Source organism: Balaenoptera acutorostrata, chromosome 2 (genome assembly GCF_949987535.1).
Source record: "Balaenoptera acutorostrata chromosome 2, mBalAcu1.1, whole genome shotgun sequence".
NCBI classification, from domain to species: Eukaryota; Metazoa; Chordata; class Mammalia; order Artiodactyla; family Balaenopteridae; genus Balaenoptera; species Balaenoptera acutorostrata.
The window spans coordinates 130,150,497-130,161,301 of record NC_080065.1 but is presented as its reverse complement, the minus strand read 5'-3'; the positions used below and the strand labels follow the sequence as shown (position 1 = coordinate 130,161,301).

At 37.2% G+C, this 10,805-nt stretch overlaps 1 long non-coding RNA gene across 1 annotated transcript; it reads right to left on the bottom strand.

Annotated features, from left to right (window-relative positions):
* Positions 1-2,201: 2,201 nt before the first annotated feature.
* Positions 2,202-5,946, bottom strand: LOC102999242 (uncharacterized). The gene is made up of 3 exons (XR_452162.1): positions 5,756-5,946; positions 3,304-3,418; positions 2,202-2,322 (listed from the first exon to the last, which is right to left on the bottom strand). It is a non-coding gene; the product is annotated as an uncharacterized LOC102999242 (long non-coding RNA).
* Between the last annotated feature and the right edge of the window lie 4,859 nt (positions 5,947-10,805).

Below are 10,805 nucleotides of genomic sequence, written 5' to 3'. Positions count from 1 at the left end.
TACTGTATTGGGTAGCACCAGTATGGACTCATTTTAACAGGAGCCTGAATAACTCTTCTGGCTACATGCACAGTTGGAGAAAGAGCCAGATTTGTTCTCAGATATGGCTAGGAAGGTGACATTTGAGCTGCTCGTAGATGAGTGGGTCTTTACCAGGCAGAGAAATGTGGAGAGTGCATTCTGGGCAAAAAGAACATCTTATGTAAATGCTGAGAGGCTTTGGCATATGGAAGGTAAACTCAAGAGTATCACACCGTATTCAAAGCAGTTAGATCACAACGATTAAGAGGGATGTGTGGGAAAAGGAGCTGGGAACATGGGTTGGAGCTGCATGGTGATGAATCTTATTTCATGTCCATATTTTGCTAATCTTTTATACTCCATAATAACAGCACTGGGTAGGTCACTTTAAAACATGGATGTTAAGCATCATAGTAATGGTATGTTTATATTCCTTTAAAAATATTCCACTGAGCTTTCAATTTCAAAAATATTTTAGTGATTATTTACAGTATACTCAATTTTGTTGCCCTCTGTCTTTGGATTTTTTCTAGATACAGTGATCTAGCTTGATTCAAGGATGCCCAAGGTGTCACAGAGCATAGATGAGGTACATATAGACAAGACTTGAGAGGATCAGAGAAGAATTTCTGGATAAATTGTTAAGTCTATGTTTGGCCTAAAGAGTGGGTAAGGGTTTTCTAGGTGTATTTGTGTACCTGTGTGGGTTGGGTATTGGCTGGGGGGAGTGATGGGAGTGGAGCAGAATATGTTCCTGTCAGAAAACATTGAATGTGAGGTAATGACAGGAATGAGAGAAAGTTGGAGTGGTCTAAAGTATCAGATCTAAACAGATTTAAGTTATAAAACAATCACTCTGGATGGATATCTGTGTAGAATGGTTTGGAGAGATTAAGAATGGAATGCCAGTTAGAAGGCTGTAGTTACAATGCAGGGGAAACATAATGGTGATTGAACACAGGTAATATGTGTTTGAACACAGGTTCTGAGAAATAATATATCTCATTTGTGATCTTTCACACTTCCAAAGCTTATTTATGTTTCTCTGAAAAATAAAACAATGACTCCAGTTTTGTTCTGCGTCATAATAGTAGCTGTTATTTAACAACTAATTATTATGTGCCACTCTTCCAAGCCTTTGTATGCTGTGTATTATCTTTACTTAATCATCAAAACAACCTTATTAGGCAGGTACTATTATGATCCCGTTATTTTACAGATGGACAAATGGAGGCTTAATGAAGTTAGGTAAAATTTTTAAGGTCACCCTTGGCAATACACAGAGCAGGATTTAAATTTTGGCCATCTGCTTCCAGAACAGACTATTAAGTTCTACCTTCTTCTGTAAACTTGCTAAAAATTACTCTGTGCTGATACTTGCTCAGCATTTGTTGATGAAGTTGTCTTTCCTTTTGTCTTGAATATTGAGTTAACCTGGAAATAAGATTATTTAATACAGAATAAACTTCAAAAAACTTATATCTGTCTTGTAGACTTTAAACATGGGCGGATGGTCATTTTAAGAAGGATGGGAAAAAAATAAGTGTCAATGTAGCCAAGATCATCCCCTCTTAAGCCATCCAAAGAGATTACCTAATTTACTATACTGTGATTTTTCTTCCTAATATTCTTTTTAAATTTTTAATTAATTTATTTATTTTATTTATTTATGGCTGTGTTGGGTCTCCGTTTCTGTGCGAGGGCTTTCTCCAGTTGCGGCAAGTGGGGACCACTCTACATCGCGGTGCGCGGGCCTCTGACCATCGCAGCCTCTCTTGGTGCGGAGCACAGGCTCCAGACGCGCAGGCTCAGTAGTTGTGGCTCATGGGCCTAGTTGTTCCACGGCATGTGGGATCCTCCCAGACCAGGGCTCGAACCCACGTCCCCTGCATTGGCAGGCAGACTCCCAACCACTGCGCCACCAGGGAAGCCCCCCTAATATTCTTTTTGATCAAAATACTTTTCAGTTTAAATATTTCAATGTGAATAATGTTAAATGTTAATATAATTATTTTAAAGAGATTTTAAGGGCACATGGTTGACAGATTTAGAAAATATCTTTTCTTTTTGTAGACCAGGTTATTGCCAATGAATACTGAAATATGTAAGTTACTGGATGCTTGATGAATATCTGTAGCTATCGGGATCTGTGTTTATAGGACTTACCTTAAGATCACCCATTGCAGTGTAGTATCATCAACTCTCATCTATTTTTTTTTTCTAGGGATTTTTCCTGTCCAAAGATAGATTCCAGCAAATTTAATTTAGAGATGTCCTTGACCAGAGAGTCCTGCAATGATACTATTTTAATAGAAAGTAGTTTATTGTTATTAGAAAAATTACCAAGAATATTTACTATAGGATCTAAATTTCTTCTCACTTCAAATATGTTATACAAAGAATATAATTCGGTTAGAGGTGGGAAGTTGTCTGGGTGTCCTCAAAACCCAATACTAATTTAGCTCCTAGCTTAGCTATCTAACAACTCCCACTACTATGGCATTCACTTATGTATACTGGTGGTCCATCAGTCTTGCAGAATTCCATCATCATCATATGAGATGGCATTCACTGAAATAGATTATGCCAATCAGTTCAACCTTGTAAACTTCCCATTTTCCCACTGAATCTGACTTCATATTGATTTCCTCTCACAACAACCTGTCTTTCTTATAAATAGAATATCAGTTTTCATAAAAAAAACAAATAAAACAACAGCTATACGACAATGGGATGAAATGGAATGAGGGAGAAGAAGAGCTTATGACATTTAGTATCTTTTGACATTCTTCCTAACTGAATGCTTTGGATCTCATTCTTTAGTTGAGGGATACTTCAAAAGAAACCATAGCACACACTAGTTTTTAGAATAATAACAATAGCAAGTCAATATTTAGAGATAAAACTTCTTAAGGTACAGAAATATGGGACACTATGATATGTCTGGGAATCCAGGACCAGGAGAATTTTGGTTGTGTTGAAACATAGGATATGTGGGGAATATTTGCGAAAGATGAGGCTTTAAAATGGTGTGAAGGCCAGGTCATGAAAGGTCCGGATCCACTCTAAAGAAGTTGGATCTTATCCATCTGCAATGGGGGACTGCTGAGGGCCTTAAGTAGAGAAATTATATAAACACCAGAAAGCTCACTTGCACTTGCATGATAAAACTGTAAGCCAGAGCTTTGTTATCATCAGACCTATAGCAGCATGGGATTTGGAAACTCAGCACTCCATTCTGGACCCATGTGTTATTTAACTAAAGGACTAGGGGACTCTCACCTCTAAAGCATTGATACCCAGCTTGGCACATGGAGATGGCTGATTTGGTTGAAGCTGAGAATGCTTGGCTGCATTGGAGTCTACTAATGGAGTTCTGCTCCCTTTTCTGGGGCTCCTAGAGCCAATAGAAATCAGTTGAAATCAGGTCAAGTTATCATCAGTGAACTAAAATCACAAGAGTGGTTAATCAACTGTTGTCAAGAGAAAATCCTAAGTCCAACATATGGGAAAATGAGGCTTATGAATCATAGCACCAGCTTGGCTTCAGCCCTCAGGCAAATGAAACTAAATCAGTAAAAATATATTCAGTAGAAACATGACTTGTTCTAATTCTGTCTAAGGCACCTTAGTTCTAGAAGCAGAGCACCCTCCACAGACCTAAAGAGAAAAACTTTTTTTCTACCCCTGGAGTCAGACTGCAGGTTCAATGTGCTGGCCTGACTCTTTCCAACTGTGTAAATATTGGACAAGTAACTCAAATGCTCTAGTCCTCATTTTTTGCATCTTAAAAAAATTAAAAGTAAAACTGCCCAAATCTGCCTCAGAGGGCTTGTAAGCTCCCTTGTAAGGGACGCTGTCTATCACCTGTACAGCTGAGTCCCTACTGAATAGCACAGAATCAGGCACATGGCAGGCATCTAATGGATGTTTGTGGAAGTTATGAATGAGTAAGTGAGGAGATCTAAATGCTGTAAGTACATCATGAAAATGCTTTGTAAGCCAGAGAATGCCATATGTATGGTGATATTATGATGCTTCACATTCTAAGCTCACTAAAAATCTACTCATGTTCACATCAAAAGTATATCACATATAAAAGATCTCCAATCACTTTTCCCCTAACACCAAAAAGAAAGAGCTAAACTAATTGTCACTTATTATTTTTTAGACCACAGTGTGCATTTTTTCTGTCATTCTTTATAACAATTCTAAGAAGTAGGAACTATCATTAGCCCAATTTATAGATGAGGAAATCCAGCCTGAGGTAGGCTAAGTAAATTCCCCAAGATAACACTGCAATAAGAGGTGACATCAAGACTCAATCCCAGGTTGGTCTGCTGCAAAGAACATGATCCATTCTACTTCTCAAATGAAAACCTTAGACTTTCCTTTTATTCTAAAAAGTATTGTAGTTTAAAACAAAATCAAACGCCAAGCTGTCAGGTCCTACTGAGTCTACTCAGTGGAATAAGTCTACTTGGTGAAAATGGAATTACTGAATTAAATCGGGCATCATATTTAATTCAGTAGATGTCTTTTCAACCCCCAAACACTACAATTCTATTAACACTGTTTCTTTCTAAGGACACAATTTATTTGGCTTCATCTACATAAAATCAATATAGGAGGAAAGGTTGGATTCTTCATTCACAGACCTGGGTTTCAATCATTTTTTGTATGCAATTCCACTTTTTAATCTATTACTTTTCATTTGTAAAGCATAAAATTCTCCTTAAACAATCATCATCCTTCCCTAGAAGATGGTGGTTTGTTATTTATGCAATAACTTAATATATTTTTGATCCTTTTAGAAGTTGGAGGCATTATCCTAAGAAAAATGTAAAAAATACTGCCTAAAGATCTAAGTAAAGTGTTATCATATTACAGTGAAAAGAAATGTAAAGTAGTTGAAGTCAAGCAAAAGGGAAGGTCATTATAAGTAAACAGGGGAAATTCATGGATGCCTTTTGCCAGAATTACTGCTTGGTTCACCCATTGTCTCTGTCTTTGCTTGTCCTTTCTTGTTTCTTACTCTTCTCCTGTCTTCTCTCCTCTCTGCTCCTATCTCAACTCATCCTTTACGCACAGCCAGCTGTGCCTCAGGGGAACCTCAGCTCCTGCACCAGTCTCCCCCAAACCAACTTACTCAGTATTGGAGATATTATTTCAAAACCGTGGGAAAGGTGATCTAGTCAAGGACCCACTCTGTTCCACTCTGGTCAGGGCAGTTGGATTGCCATATTGCCTGTGATATTTACTGACATATACTGGCTGTCTAACAAAGGGTATAGGCCAAAAGAGGATAACTGATACTCTAATGTAAGAGGATGGCTCTTCTGAAAATACAACACAAATGGGAACATTATTAAAAGAATGATTAGCAACTCTGTGAAAGGAATGTCTGAGAATGTCATATCCATATGTGCATCAAAGGAGATGGAATCTAAATTTTCAACTTCAAACACAAAATTAATTTCTATAAAATATTAAGTTCATGTATAAGTTCATGAAGAACCAATACACATTATCCCTTCGATACATTTGTTTTTAGTATAGGCTAAAAGTACATTATCCCCAAACAGTTCTCTGAATAATGAGAATACTATAGTGTTACTAAATTAGTTTGGGTTATTTGATTGCTTTACAAAAATATTGGAAGGAAATATTACCTGAAAATAAAAGTACTATAAATATTTTAAATTTATAATTGGTATGGACTTTTATAACATACCCTTACTTATAGTTCAGTTGATCACAGTAGTTCAATTAAATCTTTTATAAGCCATTGAAGTCTGTTTATCTATTAGCATCCAAACATATCATCAAGAGAAATGAGAGCTCATCTAACTATTGTCATTAAATATTTCTGTCTTCTTTTATCCCTTAGCATCTCTGTGCTTCATTTCCTTCATCTGGCAAATGGAGATCCATCCATCTGGAGAAAAAAAAAAAAAAAAAACAACCTTATTTTGAATAGGTACAAAGTACGGCACTACTAGTTACTGAGGGGTGTGCCTGGCTTGAACATTTCTCAAGCAACTTCTTGAGGGTCAAAGGAGCTGAAAGATGTAATGAACTGGAAAAGAATAAATTGTAATACACACACATGATATTGTTATTTTCTACTTTTGGATCCTGTAGAGTATCCAAGGAAACATAAAAGTCTTTTGGTCTTCCGGGCAACTAAAAATGGAAAGCTGCCACAGGAAGAATCCACTGCACAAATAGTGATTAATATGAAATAGCTAATTAGACTGAGCCCCTGGAGAAAGTACAAAAAGCTGAGAGATGGAGAGGTGCATATTGCTCTGTTTGTTCTACCAAAATGAAAGCCTTCTCCTGTTTACATTTCTTCTTATTAATATGCTACATGGACTACGGCAGATCCCATTTTATTCTGTTTGCAGGGCTATGAGAAGGTGACTCAGGGGCACCTAATGAAGAATGACAAGCACCTAATATCAGTCAAATGTTTCATTATTACTTTTACATTAATCTCCCCTTCTGCAAAGATTAGTCAATGCGCTTAACTGGAAAAACTAGGAGGAAATATGGACAGCATGGAGATCAAATTAATCCTGGCCTTTTGAACACAAGTAAAGAATTTGGATGAATACTGAAAAAGGTAGTAAAACAGGATTCCATTTGAACAAGAGCAATTTAACCACCACACAAAGCAAAATAGTCTGTGCATTTGGGCATCTATGGCTTCAATTGAACTCAGGAAGAACTGAGTGCTTTGTAGATTGTGTGAGTCTTAGCTCAAGTCTGAACTGGCAAATAAAAAGTCCTGTACTTCCAGGTTGTATTATAAACTCAGAGTCCAGCCTCCGCCCCCCCCCCACCTTTTAAAATAAGTTTTCTGGATTATTTCTAGAAACATCTCTCAAGCACAGGAAGTAGACTTTCAGCAATTATCCATGCTCACTGGACAGAAATTTCTCTGCTCCTCCTCTGAGTTCTTCTATCAGAGAAGTCCGGGGAGCTCTTCCAAGCTTAGACCATGGAGACAGCTTCCTGAGAACCGGGAAGAGAGGTGGGATAGAGTGAGCTCCATTTATCCACCTGAACCAGAGAAAGAAACTGTTTTCCTGTAAACTTGATCCAGTTCCTTTCGCACACTCACCAGTCATCTTCTGCCTAAATTGGCAAGGAGTGTTAAGTGGAAAGAACGGCGTTATCATAGCCATTTATTGAACTCTTGCTATTTGCTAGACACTGAAGTAAAGGGCTTTACATTTATGATTTGATTTAGCCTTCAAATGCCATCAGTATATTTTTATTTTATAGATAAGGAGATTCAGCCTTTGTGCAGAAACCCTGGATGTTGAAGTAAAACGTGATTAATCAGGCAGAATTAAGTCCTTTTGGGACAGACGATAAAGATTCCAGTAGCAAGACATCTCTCCAAATAAAGCTGTCTTAGCCTCCCTGAACCTACCCTGTAAAATGAATCTAGATAGTTATGGTGCTGTACTGGGAAACGGATTTTAATTTTGAAGTAAACGAAGTCTTTATAAAGTCAGCCATCTCTCTCCTAATACAACACTATATGTTACATTCAAAGCATGGGCATTACTATGCATCCAACAAAATCTTCTAGTTTCCCCTAGTCAGATGATCCGTTTTTAATTGTTGCTAGTCAGGACCAATGGGCCAGTATTACAGGGGGAGAAGTATAACTTTTTTTTTTAATACAACTTTCACATTCATATAGTCTGACTCTAAAATGGATTCTTTAAACCCTTGCCATGTAACCTGCGGTCCAGGAATTAGTAGCATTGTCATCACCTTGTAATCTGCTAAAAAGGAAGAATTTCAAACTCTGCTCTAGGCCTACTGCATCATAATCTGCATTTTAACAAGATACCCACATAATTAGTATGCACATAAGAATTTAGTGGCATTGCTTTATGCCATCATTTCATTGGTGTTCAATCCTGGCTGGGTATCATAATCATTTTGGAGTTTTGTAGACCTACAGTCTTGCCAACCTCACTTTGGGGTGAGATTGGGGATACATAGGTTTGCTAAACTCCACTAGGGATTTTGATATTTAGCCAAAGTTAGTTTTGACCTCAGCCTTTGCAATTATCTAGGTAGGTAACAGAGACCTGGGCCAAGGATGGAGAAACATCTCTCAAAGGTTGGGAACACTCTCTGGGTACAGTTTAAGATGGCAACAGCAGAAAGTCTTGTATTCTCTCCTGGGAGAGAAATTAAAGAATTTCTCCACTGAATTTTAAAGATGGTAAACCTTTCCAAAACCATTCTGTTGCTTCCTTTATCATATTCTCCCTCTTTTACCAAACTCTATCTACTCACCCTCCATTCACCATGAGAAAGAATAAGCAACAAAGAGTGTATAAAAATGAGAGATTCTCTTTCTTTTTTGTCCTCAATTCTGCTTCTGGGGAAGGAATGGAGCCAATAAAGATTGGGAAAACATTCTCCCCTATCTTCCTTTATGCTTTATAAGGCTATTTCATGTTCTTTTCTCACTAACCAACAAATGTCTAAACCTTTTGCCTTTTATGTGTCCTGACTTTATCTTATTATCTTTATTGATAATCTCTTTGGCCCAGAACATATTTTGGGAAAGTGAACATTTCAAAAGTGGGGTGTTCAGCAATTAAACCCTTCTACTGTCTTCAAGGCAGCAGAGCTAAAATGTGTTTGTTGAAATAACCATGGAATATGAATACATTAATTCATAAACCCACATCTAAGCATATAAACAGGCTTCTCCTGGGTTATGTATTGTATTTGTGTCTTTGGCCATTTGTAAGCACTTAATGTTGAATCTTCTTTCCCAGAACTACCTTATAAGTCTCTTCTTACTTGTTCACCTAAAGAACAGAGAGGCAGTACTTAAAAGAAAGAGGAAGTAGTAGAGATGCTTTGCTTTGGCAACCATACTTTCAATATTTTGTTTTTCTCCCACCCTTACAAATTATCTCTTGGCAATGTTTATATTAATAGCTATTGTTTTAATAATGTTTATTTTTTGGCACTGTGTGTTTCAGGGCCACTAGGCGCCTGGACAAAATTTACTAAACAAAACGACAAAATTAACCAAATAAGACAATAAGTCCAAATAAAGAGTGCATAAGCCTAGAGCAGAGATTAAAGTAATACAGGCAAACATAATACTGACTTGCCCCTAACAATGAAGTATTGAAGCAGTAATATTTGGGGGATGCAGCTGTTCACTTGAGCATGGCACTTTGCAGGCTGCTGGGCAGGGATGCCATCATCGAGATCTTCATTTGAGGATTATATCTATTCTCTTCTTAGGGCAATTTACTTCTTTAATAGACAGACTTCTTCAATGAACACAAGGCTACCACTTAGACAAAATGTTTGGATGGATTTGAGATTGTGTCAGTGCTGTTCCAATTCCAACACTGTCACTCTCTGTCTATCACCAGAGATTCAATATTTTTCATCATCTATAAAATAGTAACTATATCATTTAGCGTTGCTGTGAGAAGTTAATGACATTATTTATGAAAAGTCATGGTCCAGTAAACACTCTATAGATAAAAGCTATTATCAGTATTGCCACTGATTTTTCTTTTCCTTCAAATAGGTTTATTTTACAATGAACAATAATTAATGGAGGAACATTTCCAAAAGTCTTTCATAGAGCTTCCTAATTTAAACTTAAGTCACAGGTACCTTTGCTCAAACTAAAAAAATTAAACCACCACATTAAAATAAATTTCAGGAAAGTTCAGAAATTACCATTCTTTTATCTTTTATTCCAATAGGACTCACAGATAGAAATAGTGCAATCAAAAAGGACACCTATGGCAAATAATTGTGCCGATAAGGTTCACTTTTAAAAATCAGTGGGATGGAGATTACATGAGTATATGTATTTGTAAATATTCAGTGAACTGTTCTCTTCAAATGGGTACATTTCATTGAATGTAAATTTTTGTTAACATCTTTATTGGGGTATAATTGCTTTACATCGTGTGTTACTTTCTGCTGTATAACAAAGTGAATCAGCTATAAGTATACTTATATCCCCATATCCCCTTCCTCTGTGTCTCCCTCTCACCCTCCCTATCCCACCCTTCTGGTGGTCAAAAAGCACCGAGGTGATCTCCCTGTGCTATGTGACTGCTTCTCACTAGCTATTGATTTTACATTTGGTAGTGTATATATGTCCATGCCACTCTCTCATTTCATCACAGCTTACACTTCTCCCTCCCCATGTCCTTAAGTCCATTCTATACATCTACATCTTTATTCCTGTCCTGCCCCTAGGTTCTTCAGAACCATTTTGTTTTTAGATTCCAAATATATGTGTTAGCATATGGTATTTGTTTTTCTCTTTCTGACATACTTCACTCTGTATGACAGATTCTAGATCAATCCACCTCACAACAAATAACTCAATTTTGTTTCTTTTTATGACTGAGTAATATTGCATTCTATATATGTTCCACATCTTCTTTATCCATTCATCTGTTGATGGACACTTAGGTTGCTTCCATGTCCTGGCTACTGTAAATAGTGCGGCAATGAACATTGTGGTACATGACTCTTTTTGAGTTATGGTTTTCTCAGGGTATATGCCCAGTAGTGGGATTGCTGGGTCGTATGGCAGTTTTTAGATTTTTGAGGAACCTCCATACTGTTCTCCATAGTGGCTGTATCAATTTACATTTCCACCAACAGTGTAGCAGGGTCCCTTTTCTCCACACCCTCTCCAGCATTTACTGTTTGTATATTTTTTGATGATGGCCATTCTGACTGGTGTGAGGTGA